The 13,287-nt window shown below is 38.4% G+C and overlaps 1 pseudogene; it reads right to left on the bottom strand.

Annotated features, from left to right (window-relative positions):
* Positions 1-1,080: 1,080 nt before the first annotated feature.
* LOC127080848 (uncharacterized) lies at positions 1,081-11,518 on the bottom strand (annotated as a pseudogene).
* Between the last annotated feature and the right edge of the window lie 1,769 nt (positions 11,519-13,287).

The following is a 13,287-nucleotide window of genomic DNA, read 5'->3' as shown; positions in this document are numbered from 1 at the left end:
CCTCGTTCTTCCAATCTCGTCCTCTCCATCGCTCTCAACATCTCACGATCGCTCTCACCTATCTATCTTAATCTCACGATCGCTCTTACCTCAGTCATCATCTCTCAATCAAAGCGCGAAAGGATAAAGAAAATTGGACAGGACGGCTCACCTTCGACGATGACGGCGAGCTCAAGTAGTCCTTGAATCTTCAAATACTGGTTTCTTGCTTCGATTTTGGGATTAGGGTTTGTGTGGTATCTTTTTCCGCTGTTCCCCCTTCTCTCAAATTTTCCGTCCCCTTTTATATTTGCAGATTAGGGTTTTCAGTTTGGTATACCGAGCTTCAAAAGAGGAATTCCCTGAAAGTGCTTTTTTGGTGCTCAGAATTGGATCGCCCTGCTTGATGCTAGATTTGGAACAGGTAATCTGAGCTCAAACTTTCTTCTTCATTTTTGTCTCTATTCCAATTTGGGAATTTTCTGGATTTTAACACTTGCCAATTGCTTTGGGTTTTGTTACTGCAGTAAAAAAAACATGAGGAGCTCAAACACGATTCTTTTCACTTGGCTTTGCTTGGATTCGTTGCTGCAGGATAGTAGCAATGTTCATTGGGTTAATATCCGGTTGCAAACATCTCTAAGGCACATTCGCAATCTTCGAAGTGCATGCTGCTCAACTTCAACCTTTGCTTTTAGCTCAGATGCCTTTGGGCCACTCGCCAATTTTGGCGCCCTAGGAAGTTCAGAACGGCTTCCTGTATCCTGGGATTTGTTGCTGGTTCGCTCCAACAATATCGACATAGCAGCTTCTATTAATTAAAAAACAAGGTCCTAGCTTCGGTAGATGGCATGTTCACTTGATAAACTGAGCGATGAGGGAAAACTGAAGTAGGCACTTCCTCAACATCAGCAAGTGCAACTGAGGATGTACCAAGAAGTAGATAGGTAAGTCAGATGGCAATTCTTCTAGCATAGTCAGGAGAACGGCTCTGAGCTGTTCATGAGCAGTTTCCCACCAAACATCAAATTGTGGTAAGTAGAGAATTGATGGTGTCGTTCTTCTAGCTTCTGTTATGTCGCTTATTAAGGTAGGTTGGATTTAGTTACTTTGCACTTGATTAATGATGATGATTCTAGTTATGTTCCTTATACTCAGAAAAGAAACGGTGAAATTGGGATGGGTTTGCTCTTTAGGAAGAATGTTGTTATAAGCAGGATAATAAGTTTCCAGTTCAAGTTCCTCCAAGGTATGCTGTGTAGTCCACAAATAAGAAGAGTGACCTTCAATGTGATCGGTAACGTCAACATTTTGGATCCCAGCTAAACCTTGAGAAAGTAGGCTGGCACGGAAAGCCACTCCAAGCATCCAGTCAGTCCTGGAATAAGCATTTATAAACCTTCCTACTACCATCTTTCTAGCAGCTTCCCAATTCACATATTTTATTGCAATGGGTGCTCCAAGAAGGACAACTCTTTCCACAAGTTCAACGGGGTTTTCTGTTTCAGCCAAACATTCTAAACATTTGAAAATAACTCTTGCTCAAAGTGAGAAACCTATAAGTGTCACAGGTCTATTTCCTTGAACTCCTCCTAATAATACTTCAGAAAGCAGTATCCCTGCCTTGTCAGGTCTGTCAATAGCAACCGACCACGTGCTGTCTATGAAATCAGTAGCTGAACGAAATGTAGTTGGCCAAGCCAATGCAGTTAAAAGTGCACTCAAGACAGTCAGCATTGCCCCTTGTGCTACAAGACCGGAATGAATACAAGCTGTAGGTTTGAGGTCTGTTTAGAACCGCTACCATTGTTACATGATCTGGTTTAATATTATTATTGAACTGATGTACAATTTGTTTTGTTTGCTTGGAAACCAAAACCTGCAAGTTTGAGGTATGTGAAATGACCGGATTGCAGATTGGTTCAGGTTGGAGAGGCTATTGGTTGAATTGAAATTGAATTCTGTTAGAAACTCAGTTGGGAAAACCGGTTATCAATTATTGAATATTGGATCAATATTGAAGGTTGATTGTAAGGTCATTATGAGTGCTTTGGAGATTAAAAAAAATCTGTTATGGTGGAGAAGTCATTTTGCTTTTATTCCTGTTGTGGAATTTTTTCTCCATATTTCCTTTTAATTCCAACCAATTATTGTAATATGTATTAGTCATTAGGATGTAATCAGTTGTAATAGTATTTAGCTTATGTAAAATGATTCACACAATGCCAAATCTCATGTAATGCAATGCATATGGACACGTTTATGGGATCATGCTTGGTTATTATTTTTTTGACATGGTTATTCTAAAGTAATTGGATTGTTAATGAATGAAATGATTATTTGGACATTTGAATGGTGTAATGAATGTTTGAATTTGGTTTGAATGAAATGAATTTGTGGTTGTAGAAATGGATAGGGATTATTTTGAAATAGTCTAAAACTCATCTAAATGTCAATTTAAAATCCAAAAAACCAAATAAAACCAATTAAAATCAAATTAGTCTATAATTTGTTAAAATTACTTTGATATCAATTCTAACACTTATTCAAAAATAAAAATCAATTAGAGTTTGAATCATTAGTAAAAAAAACAATTAAGATTAATTCGAAATTTGGAATTAGATTTACTTTGAAATTAAATTAAAATTGAAAAAATAAAAAAAAGTCAAATAACTAAAATCCATTTTGTAATCACAAAGCATCGTGATCAAAAAGTTAGATAATAACCAAAGTTTATCACAAAATATGGATTTGGGAAGGAATGTATGCAAATGAACTTTAGGCCAAGTGCCAGATAAAAAAATGAAAAAAAAATGGAAACAATTCAGGATCAAAATCGGGGTATGACAGTTGCCCCTATTTAAGTATCTTCAACTAGAGAATATGGAGCAGGACACTCTTCATATGATCATAGTGGGAGATGGTTAAATACTAAGAAGACCCAGATTTTGATCCTGGATCCCTATGACATGACGTGATGTGATATGATATGATATGTTATGATATGATATGATATGATATGATATGCATGAATGCATGATTCTCTTTTTTTGTGATTTTTTTATCTGCTAGGGATATGGTGGACCCTTAACAAGAGATGCTACTTAGACAGACCAAACTGTGGGGAATGCTGATGGTCCACAAGAAGACAGACAAATGGTAAGAAACAACTTGCTGGGGAAACAGTCCTGCTGGAGAATCAGACACACACTGGGGAGTAATCGAAGTGAAAGTTGATAAACAACGTTCAGAGTACAACAGATTTCGGTAGTAAGTTCATATATGACTTACTAGACCCGAATAAGAAAGAAAATGTCACAGCAGGTTCAGATATGACCTGGCAATACTGGAATAAAACACGACAAAACAGGTTCATATATGACCTGACAATGTTGGGGGAATATCAAGAAGTTCTGACAGCCGGTCCAGATGTGACCTAACAAACTCAGAAAAATTCAAAAAGAGTGTATCAACAGGTTCATATATGACCTGGTAATACTGGAATAAAAGTTCAAAAACAGGTTCATATATGACCTGACAACACTGAAACAAATCATAGAGAAAGACTCTTCAGAGCAGGTTCAGATATGACCTGACACTGGAACAAAGCTCAACAACAGGTTATGATATGACCTGAATAGTATTGAACAAAAAAATGGAAAAACTCTTCAGAGCAGGTTCAAATATGACCTGACACCGGAATAAAGCTCAACAACAGGTTCAGATATGACCTGAATAGTATTGAACAAAAATTGGAACAACTCTTCAGAACAGGTTCATATATGACCTGACACTGGAACAAAGCTCAACAACAGGTTCAAATATGACCTGAATAGTATTGAACAAAAATTGGAAAAACTCTTCAGAGCAGGTTCAAATATGACCTGGCACCGGAATAAAGCTCAACAACAGGTTCAGATATGACCTGAATAGGCTTGAACAAACAGAGAAAAAATCTTCAGAACAGGTTCAAATATGACCTGACACTGGAATAAGGCTCAACAACAGGTTCATATATGACCTGAATAGTATTGAACAACAGAGAAAAAAAATTCAGAACAGGTTCAGATATGACCTGACATTGGAATAAGGCTCAACAACAGGTTCAGATATGACCTGAATAGGATTGAACAACAGAGGAAAAATCTTCAAAACAAGTTCAAATATGACCTGACGCTGGAATAAGGCTCAACAACAGGTTCATATATGACCTGAATAGCATTGAACAACAGAGAAAAAATCTTCAGAACAGGTTCAGATATGACCTGACACTGGAATAAGGCTCAACAACAGGTTCAGATATGACCTGAATAGGATTGAACAACAGAGGAAAAATCTTCAGAACAAGTTCAAATATGACCTGACACTGGAATAGCAACAATTGGACTCTGACCGTAAGCAATGGACTACAACCAGCTTTTAACGGATTTTGCCAATAACAATTGGACTTGAAAATGACCATGAAAACCGGATGTTGGTTTAAGGATACCAAAGACAAACTGGAATTAGAGGTCCAAGGACATAGGATCAACAGCAAGATCTAGGTCAATGCACAATGAGCACGAAATACCTTTCGGCTATGCATGATTTGAATGCATGATATATGAATGATCATGATTATGAAAATGCTGACGCTTGGCAGACTGGGTGTTCGTAGGGACAGAGATTCTGATTCCTCAACACCAATAACTCATACCCGTACAATTAACAGGCGCATCTAGAGAAGAAACTATCACGATTGACAGTTATAAATAACCAAAGGTCCATCCTTCTAGAGGATTAATAAGTTGTACTCCATGGGGACTTTTGTTGGTGATCCTGGAGTATTTATGAAAACTTTGAGCCTTTCGGGGAAACAAATGATTTTCCTTTGATTTTCACATATATCAAAGTAATTTTGTTCTTTTTACTAAATTTCAAATTCTTTTTCAAGTTTCAAAATTTCATTATTAACAAATAAATGACATTTTGCATAACAAAGAAAAACGTAGATGAACACAATTAACGATGATTGGGAAAACTTGTATTTTATTCAAGAATGGTAGCACACCAATGGCGTAGCTCCATAGAGTGTTACAATTTTTTTGAAAATGGCAATAAGGAAAGGTTTACATTGAATTCAGTGATCACTAACATCCTTAATAGATATGATTCCCCAAAAACTTTGCTCCTAAGGGGAGTGACTGGATTAATCTTCCACCTCAAATTCTTCGGTATTAATCAGTAATAACTGATGCAGTTTATGCCTTTATGCCACTAACTTTTGCCTGGATCGCCCTTTCGGCTTATCAATCCACCGGAGCCCTCTTTTTTCGCCTAAGTCGCTTTTTCAGTATTTCAACTTAGCGAGCTACCATTTTTACTCATCCCTAACTTTTGCCTGGACCGCCCTTTCGGGTTTTCAGTCCACCGGGATACCCTTTTTTTGCCTAAATCGCCCTTTCAGGTTTTCGATTTAGTGGGTTTTTATTAGGCATAGTATTTTTTAACTGCATCAGAGTTCACGGGGTGTGAGAGTTCTTCATCATCCATAGTTGTGAGAATCAAGGCACCTCCGGAGAAAGCTTTCTTTACAACATATGGGCCTTCATAATTGGGAGTCCACTTCCCACGTGAGTCTTTGTGTATTGGCAAGATCTTCTTAAGCACGAGGTCTCCTTCTCTGAATTCCCGAACACGTACTTTCTTGTCAAAAGCCCTTTTAAGTCGTTTCTGGTATAATTGTCCATGGCACAAAGAAGTCAATCGCTTCTCATCTATGAGGTTCAACTAATCAAATCTATTTTGAATCCACTCAGCCTCTTCTAGCTTGGTCTCCATCAAGATTCTCATTGAAGGTATCTCCACTTCAATTGGGAGAACTGCTTCCATCCCATATACCAAAGAGAAAGGGGTTGCCCCTGTTGAAGTGCGGACGGAAGTCCGGTATCCATGCAGTGCGAAAGGTAGCATCTCGTGCCAATCCTTATAGGTTTTCACCATTTTCTGCAGGATCTTCTTGATGTTTTTATTAGCGGCTTCAACAGCGCCATTCATCTTTGGACGATATGGTGAAGAGTTATGGTGCTCAATCTTGAAGCTCTCGCATAATTCTTTCATGGTCTTATTGTTCAGATTCTTCCCATTATCTGTGATGATCCGACTTAAAATTCCATAACGGCAAATGATCTCTTTCTTGAGGAACCGTGCAACCACTTGTTTTGTCACATTAGCATAAGAGGCGGCTTCCACCCATTTGGTAAAGTAATCAATTGCAACCAAGATAAAACGGTGACCATTGGAAGCTTTAGGCTCGATGGCGCCAATCATGTCGATGCCCCACATTGAGAAAGGCCAAGGTGACGTCAAAACATTCAACAGGGTCGGAGGCACGTGTACCTTGTCGGCATAGATTTGGCATTTATGACATTTTCTAGCATAATTGAAGCAGTCGGATTCCATGGTCAACCAGTAATAACCAGCTCTCAAAATCTTCTTGGCCATGGCATGCCCATTGGCATGAGTTCCAAAGGATCCTTCATGAATCTCCTTGATCAACAGGTCCGCTTCACGTCCGTCCACGCATCTGAGCATAATCATGTCGTGATTTCTCTTGTACGACACACCATTGCTTAAGAAGAATTTGGATGCTAACTTCCTCAATGTTTTCTTGTCAAGGGTTGTTGCATCTGTTGGATATTCTTGATTTTGCAAAAAGCATTTGATGTCATGAAACCAAGGTTTACCATCGACTTCCTCTTCAACTGATTGACAGTAGGCAGGCTCAACTTTCCGCTCGATCTGAATGAGAGGTGCTTCATTATGGAATCTGACTTGGTACATCGAAGCCAACATAGCCAAAGCATCAGCAATTTGATTCTCAGTTCTCGGGATATGACGGAAAGTGATTTCGTCAAAGTATTTTATTAATTCCATGACATAGGCACGATATGGGATCAACTTGGTATCACAGGTTTCCCATTCGCCCTTGACTTGGTATATCACCAAGGCTGAGTCTCCACATACTTCAAGGATTTTGATTCGGAGATCAATGGCTACTTCAATGCCTAGGATGCACGCCTCATATTCTGCTATATTGTTCGTGCAATCAAAACACAACCTTGTTGTGAAAGGAGTGTATCCACCATTCGGATTTAATAGAACAGCTCCTACGTCATGCCCCATGTAGTTGGAGGAACCATCGAACATGAGCTTCCACCGAGATCCGAGTTCAGGTCCTTCATCAGGTCCTGGGATTTCACAATCCCTTACTACCATAATGTCTTCATCAGGGAAGTCAAATTTCAACGACTGGTAATCTTCAACGGGCTGGTTTGCCAAGTAATCGGACAACACACTTCCTTTGATGGCTTTCTGAGACACATATTGGATGTCATACTCAGATAGTAACATCTGCCAACGGGCGAGTCTTCCAGTCAAAGCAGGCTTTTCAAAGATGTACTTTATTGGATCCATTTTTGAGATCAACAAAGTAGTGTGGCAAATCATGTATTGTCTTAGACGACGAGCGGCCCATGCTAAAGCACAACAAGTTTTATCCAAGAGTGAATATCGGGATTCACAATCGGTAAATCTCTTACTCAAATAATAGATGGCATGTTCCTTTCGACCGGTTTCGTCATGTTGTCCCAGCACACATCCCATTGATTTTTCAAGCACAGTCAAGTACATAAAGAGTGGTCTCCCCTGAACAGGTGGAATTAGAATAGGGGGCTCTTGCAGGTATTGTCCGATTCTCTCAAAAGCCATTTGGCAGTCAGAATTCCATTCAACTGCTTGATCTTTTCTGAGCAACTTGAATATAGGTTCACACGTAGCAGTCATGTGAGATATAAACCTAGAGATGTAGTTCAAACGTCCCAGGAATCCTCTAACTTCTTTCTCTGTACGCGGAGCAGGCATTTCTTGTATTGCCCTAACCTTGTCTGGATCTACCTCAATTCCTCGTTGACTAACAATGAAACCAAGCAACTTTCCAGATCGGACACCAAAGGTGCATTTAGCAGGATTCAGTCGTAGTCGAAATTTCCGAAGACGCTCAAATAGCTTTTGCAAGTGGTCTATATGATCCTCTTCACTTTGGGATTTTGCAATCATATCATCCACGTAAACCTCAATTTCCTTGTGCATCATGTCATGGAAAAGAGTGACCATTGCTCTTTGGTAAGTTGCCCCAGCATTTTTGAGACCGAATGGCATTACCTTGTAGCAAAATGTCCCCCAAGGGGTGATGAATGTGGTCTTTTCCATGTCCTCTGGATCCATCTTGATTTGATTATAACCCGAGAATCCGTCCATAAAGGAGAAGACTGCGAACTTAGCAGTGTCGTCTACCAGAGTGTCAATATGTGGCAGAGGGAAATCGTCTTTTGGACTAGCTTTGTTTAGATCCCTGTAATCAACACACATCCTGACCTTGCCATCCTTTTTGGGTACAGGTACTATGTTAGCTACCCATTGAGGGTACTCTACAACTGCTAGAAAACCGACATCAAATTGACGTTTCACCTCGTCACAAATCTTCAGAGCCATGTCGGGTCTCTGTCGCACCTCGAAAAAAATGGGGATACGACTTCAAAGCGAAGTGCGATCGCACGCTCGCAGTGATGGACTGAACAGAGTCGCCACCGAACTTTATTTATTCCTAAAAGGAAAAGGGAAATATCGATAAAACCCAAGACAAATGATAGGCTAAGATATGGTCATCGCAACCAATATCAGGGTTCGGGAGTCGTTTACGCAAGGGGAAGGTATTAGCACCCCTCACGTCCGTTGTACTCAACGGGAACCATTAGGTCAGTTGTGTGCATTAATGTTAATTTGAAATGTTAGGCTTTTCAAGTTATTAGGTGGGAAAGAAAGAATAGAAGAAAGAAGAAATGTTTTTGGATTTTTTTAACGAAGGACTAAACCTAAGTTTTTTATTAGTGGGCCTGACAAGATTTAAAAATCCTGCTCCTACGTATCTCAAAAGAGAAATCAAGGCTTACGTAGTTCTGGGTAGAAAAATGTTTGTTTGTTGGTCGATTTTAGCGAAAGCTATACTGTATTAATCGACGAAAACATTGTTTTACCCAAAACAGATGAGGAGTGGACGCATACCACACATCAAACAGATTTATAAATCTACATTCGGAAAAGCGTCATTTATCTCTACTCAACAATCGTGGCCGAAACATTGTTTTGTATCACTTAAGACAATATATCTTTCATTTATGAAAAAGGTTTTTGATTAATCGCACGGCGGCGAGAAAGAGTTTGATTGGTTGGATGTATTTTGAGTGATGGCGAGAACTTGGATGAGCGAGATATACATCTCGAATCCTAGCCTCAAGAGTGCATGGTATACACCATGTTCCATTTCCATCTTTATTGAAAGAGTTTAAGATAGGAATTAAGTATTTTGGAATTTGATTGAAAAAGGGTTTGAAGAGACCGCATTGACAATTTTAGGCGATGGCGAGAGTTAAGATTGGCGAGGCATACGTCTCGAATCTTAACCTCAGGAGTGCATGGTATACACCATGTTCCATTTCCACCTTTATTGAGAAGGTGTTAAATAAGAATTAGGTATTTTGTGTTTTTGTTGTGAAAAAATGACTTGACCTAGATCAAGTATTGATGGACATTTAAAAGAAATTTGAATGAGTATTTGAGAGAAAACAAAGTGGGTAAATTTGGATGATGGCGAGAGCTAGGATTGGCGAGATATACATCTCGAATCCTAGTCTCAGGAATGCGTGGTATACACCACGTTCCACTTCCATCTTTATTGAAAAGGTCTTAACTATGAATTAATATTTTTTGAGTTTTTATTAGAAAAAATGGCTTGACGTTGGATCAAGCATTTGATGAAATGGAATAGAATAGGAGGGAGAAATGAATTGATTCGTTTATTGAGAAAATACTCGACGTTGGATCGAGTCATATTTTTGTATTTTTTGAAATTTGTTGATTTTATTCTTGTGTTAGTATCTAACTAAACAGTCAAGTAATAAAGAAATAAAACAGTACCAAATTATTACACATCGGGGGAGTGGGGTACATCTTGTTAAATGGGGATTAAAAAAAATCATGAAATAATTAAATCGGGCCCAAACAACAAATAATGCATGAGTGTAAGTGCAAGAGAACCGACTCATTGTAAGAAAGCCCAAGAGTAAGCTATGTGAGGTTGACGGCGATGCTTAAAAAAGCAATCGACTTACAAGGGTGTGAAAATGGGCTCGATATTGAATCGAGAAAAGTGTGATTTTAACAGTTTAAAATGGTTTTGAATGAATGATGAAATTAAAAGAAAACAAATCTATGTTATGATAATGAAACTATGAATATAATAAAGCATAAACATAAAAAATGTTAAAAGAAATAAAAATACTACACATAGGTATCAAACCCACTCCACTAAAGATCATAGAAACCACCCTTCTCCACCAGACCACCTATGACTAGCTATTATTTAATACTAATTTAGATATATAAACCAAGATAAATTAAAAAAAGAATTAAAATAAAAAACTAATAAAAAAGAAAATTTGTTGGACTACCCTAATTAAACCCAACCGCTTGGCTGTTGGGTTCTAGAGGCTAGTGAGATTGGGAATCAAAAACATATGTTAATGTAGTATATTAAACGAAAAACATTAATAAATGAAAACCTAGAAAGTTTAATCATAAAAAAAAACTTAATGGTTTCCATGTTTATCCTCGTTTAAAAATAAATTAAAAAAAGAAAATGGAAACAGAGTAGCAGACTTCCTCGTTCTCCCAATCTCGTCCTCTCCATCGCTCTCAACATCTCACGATCGCTCTCACCTATCTCTCTTAATCTCACGATCGCTCTTACCTCAGTCATCATCTCTCAATCAAAGCGCGAAAGGATAAAGAAAATTGGATAGGACGGCTCACCTTCGACGGTGACGGCGAGCTCAGGTAGTCCTTGAATCTTCAAATACTGGTTTCTTGCTTCGATTTTGGGATTAGGGTTTGTGTGGTATCTTTTTCCGCTGTTCCCCCTTCTCTCAAATTTTGCGTCCCCTTTTATATTTGCAGATTAGGGTTTTCAGTTTGGTATACCGAGCTTCAAAAGAGGATTTCCCTGGAAGTGCTTTTTTGGTGCTCAGAATTGGATCGCCCTGCTTGATGCTAGATTTGGAACAGGTAATCTGAGCTCAAACTTTCTTCTTCATTTTTGTCTCTATTCCAATTTGGGAATTTTCTGGATTTTAACACTTGCCAATTGCTTTGGGTTTTGTTACTGCAGTAAAAAAAACATGAGGAGCTCAAACACGATTCTTTTCACTTGGCTTTGCTTGGATTCGTTGCTGCAGGATAGTAGCAATGTCCATTGGGTTAATATCCGGTTGCAAACATCTCTAAGGCACATTCACAATCTTCGAAGTGCATGCTGCTCAACTTCAACCTTTGCTTTTAGCTCAGATGCCTTTGGGCCACTCGCCAATTTTGGCGCCCTAGGAAGTTCAGAACGGCTTCCTGTATCCTGGGATTTGTTGCTGGTTCGCTCCAACAATATCGACATAGCAGCTTCTATTAATTAAAAAACAAGGTCCTAGCTTCGGTAGATGGCATGTTCACTTGATAAACTGAGCGATGAGGGAAACTGAAGTAGGCACTTCCTCAACACCAGCAAGTGCAACTGAGGATGTACTAAGAAGTAGATAGGTAAGTCAGATGGCAATTCTTCTAGCATAGTCAGGAGAACGGCTCTGAGCTGTTCATGAGCAGTTTCCCACCAAACATCAAATTGTGGTAAGTAGAGAATTGATGGTGTCGTTCTTGTAGCTTCTGTTATGTCGCTTATTAAGGTAGGTTGGATTTAGTTACTTTGCACTTGATTAATGATGCTGATTCTAGTTATGTTCCTTATACTCAGAAAAGAAACGGTGAAATTGGGATGGGTTTGCTCTTTAGGAAGAATGTTGTTATAAGCAGGATAATAAGTTTCCAGATTAAGTTCCTCCAAGGTATGCTGTGTAGTCCACAAATAAGAAGAGTGACCTTCAATGTGATCGGTAACGTCAACATTTTGGATCCCAGCTAAACCTTGAGAAAGTAGGCTGGCACGGAAAGCCACTCCAAGCATCCAGTCAGTCCTGGAATAAGCATTTATAAACCTTCCTACTACCATCTTTCTAGCAACTTCCCAATTCACATATTTTATTGCAATGGGTGCTCCAAGAAGGACAACTCTTTCCACAAGTTCAACGGGGTTTTCTGTTTCAGCCAAACATTCTAAACATTTGAAAATAACTCTTGCTCAAAGTGAGTAACCTATAAGTGTCACAGGTCTATTTCCTTGAACTCCTCCTAATAATACTTCAGAAAGCAGTATCCCTGCCTTGTCAGGTCTGCCAATAGCAACCGACCACGTGCTGTCTATGAAATCAATAGCTGAACGAAATGCAGTTGGCCAAGCCAATGCAGTTAAAAGTGCACTCAAGACAGTCAGCATTGCCCCTTGTGCTACAAGACCGGAATGAATACAAGTTGTAGGTGTGAGGTCTGTTTAGAACCGCTACCATTGTTACATGATCTGGTTTAATATTATTATTGAACTGATGTACAATTTGTTTTGTTTGCTTGGAAACCAAAACCTGCAGGTTTGAGGTATGTGAAATGACCGGATTGCAGATTGGTTCAGGTTGGAGAGGCTATTGGTTGAATTGAAATTGAATTCTGTTAGAAACTCAGTTGGGAAAACCGGTTATCAATTATTGAATATTGGATCAATATTGAAGGTTGATTGTAAGGTCATTATGAGTGCTTTGGAGATTAAAAAAAATCTGTTATGGTGGAGAAGTCATTTTGCTTTTATTCCTGTTGTGGAATTTTTTCTCCATATTTCCTTTTAATTCCAACCAATTATTGTAATATGTATTAGTCATTAGGATGTAATCAGTTGTAATAGTATTTAGCTTATGTAAAATGATTCACACAATGCCAAATCTCATGTAATGCAATGCATATGGACACGTTTATGGGATCATGCTTGGTTATTATTTTTTTGACATGGTTATTCTAAAGTAATTGGATTGTTAATGAATGAAATGATTATTTGGACATTTGAATGGTGTAATGAATGTTTGAATTTGGTTTGAATGAAATGAATTTGTGGTTGTAGAAATGGATAGGGATTATTTTGAAATAGTCTAAAACTCATCTAAATGTCAATTTAAAATCCAAAAAACCAAATAAAACCAATTAAAATCAAATTAGTCTATAATTTGTTAAAATTACTTTGATATCAATTCTAACATTTATTCAAAAATAAAAATCAATTAGAGTTTG

This window comes from Lathyrus oleraceus, chromosome 5 (assembly GCF_024323335.1).
Source record: "Lathyrus oleraceus cultivar Zhongwan6 chromosome 5, CAAS_Psat_ZW6_1.0, whole genome shotgun sequence".
Classification (NCBI taxonomy): domain Eukaryota; kingdom Viridiplantae; phylum Streptophyta; class Magnoliopsida; order Fabales; family Fabaceae; genus Lathyrus; species Lathyrus oleraceus.
This window is presented reverse-complemented; position numbering and strand designations above follow the sequence as displayed.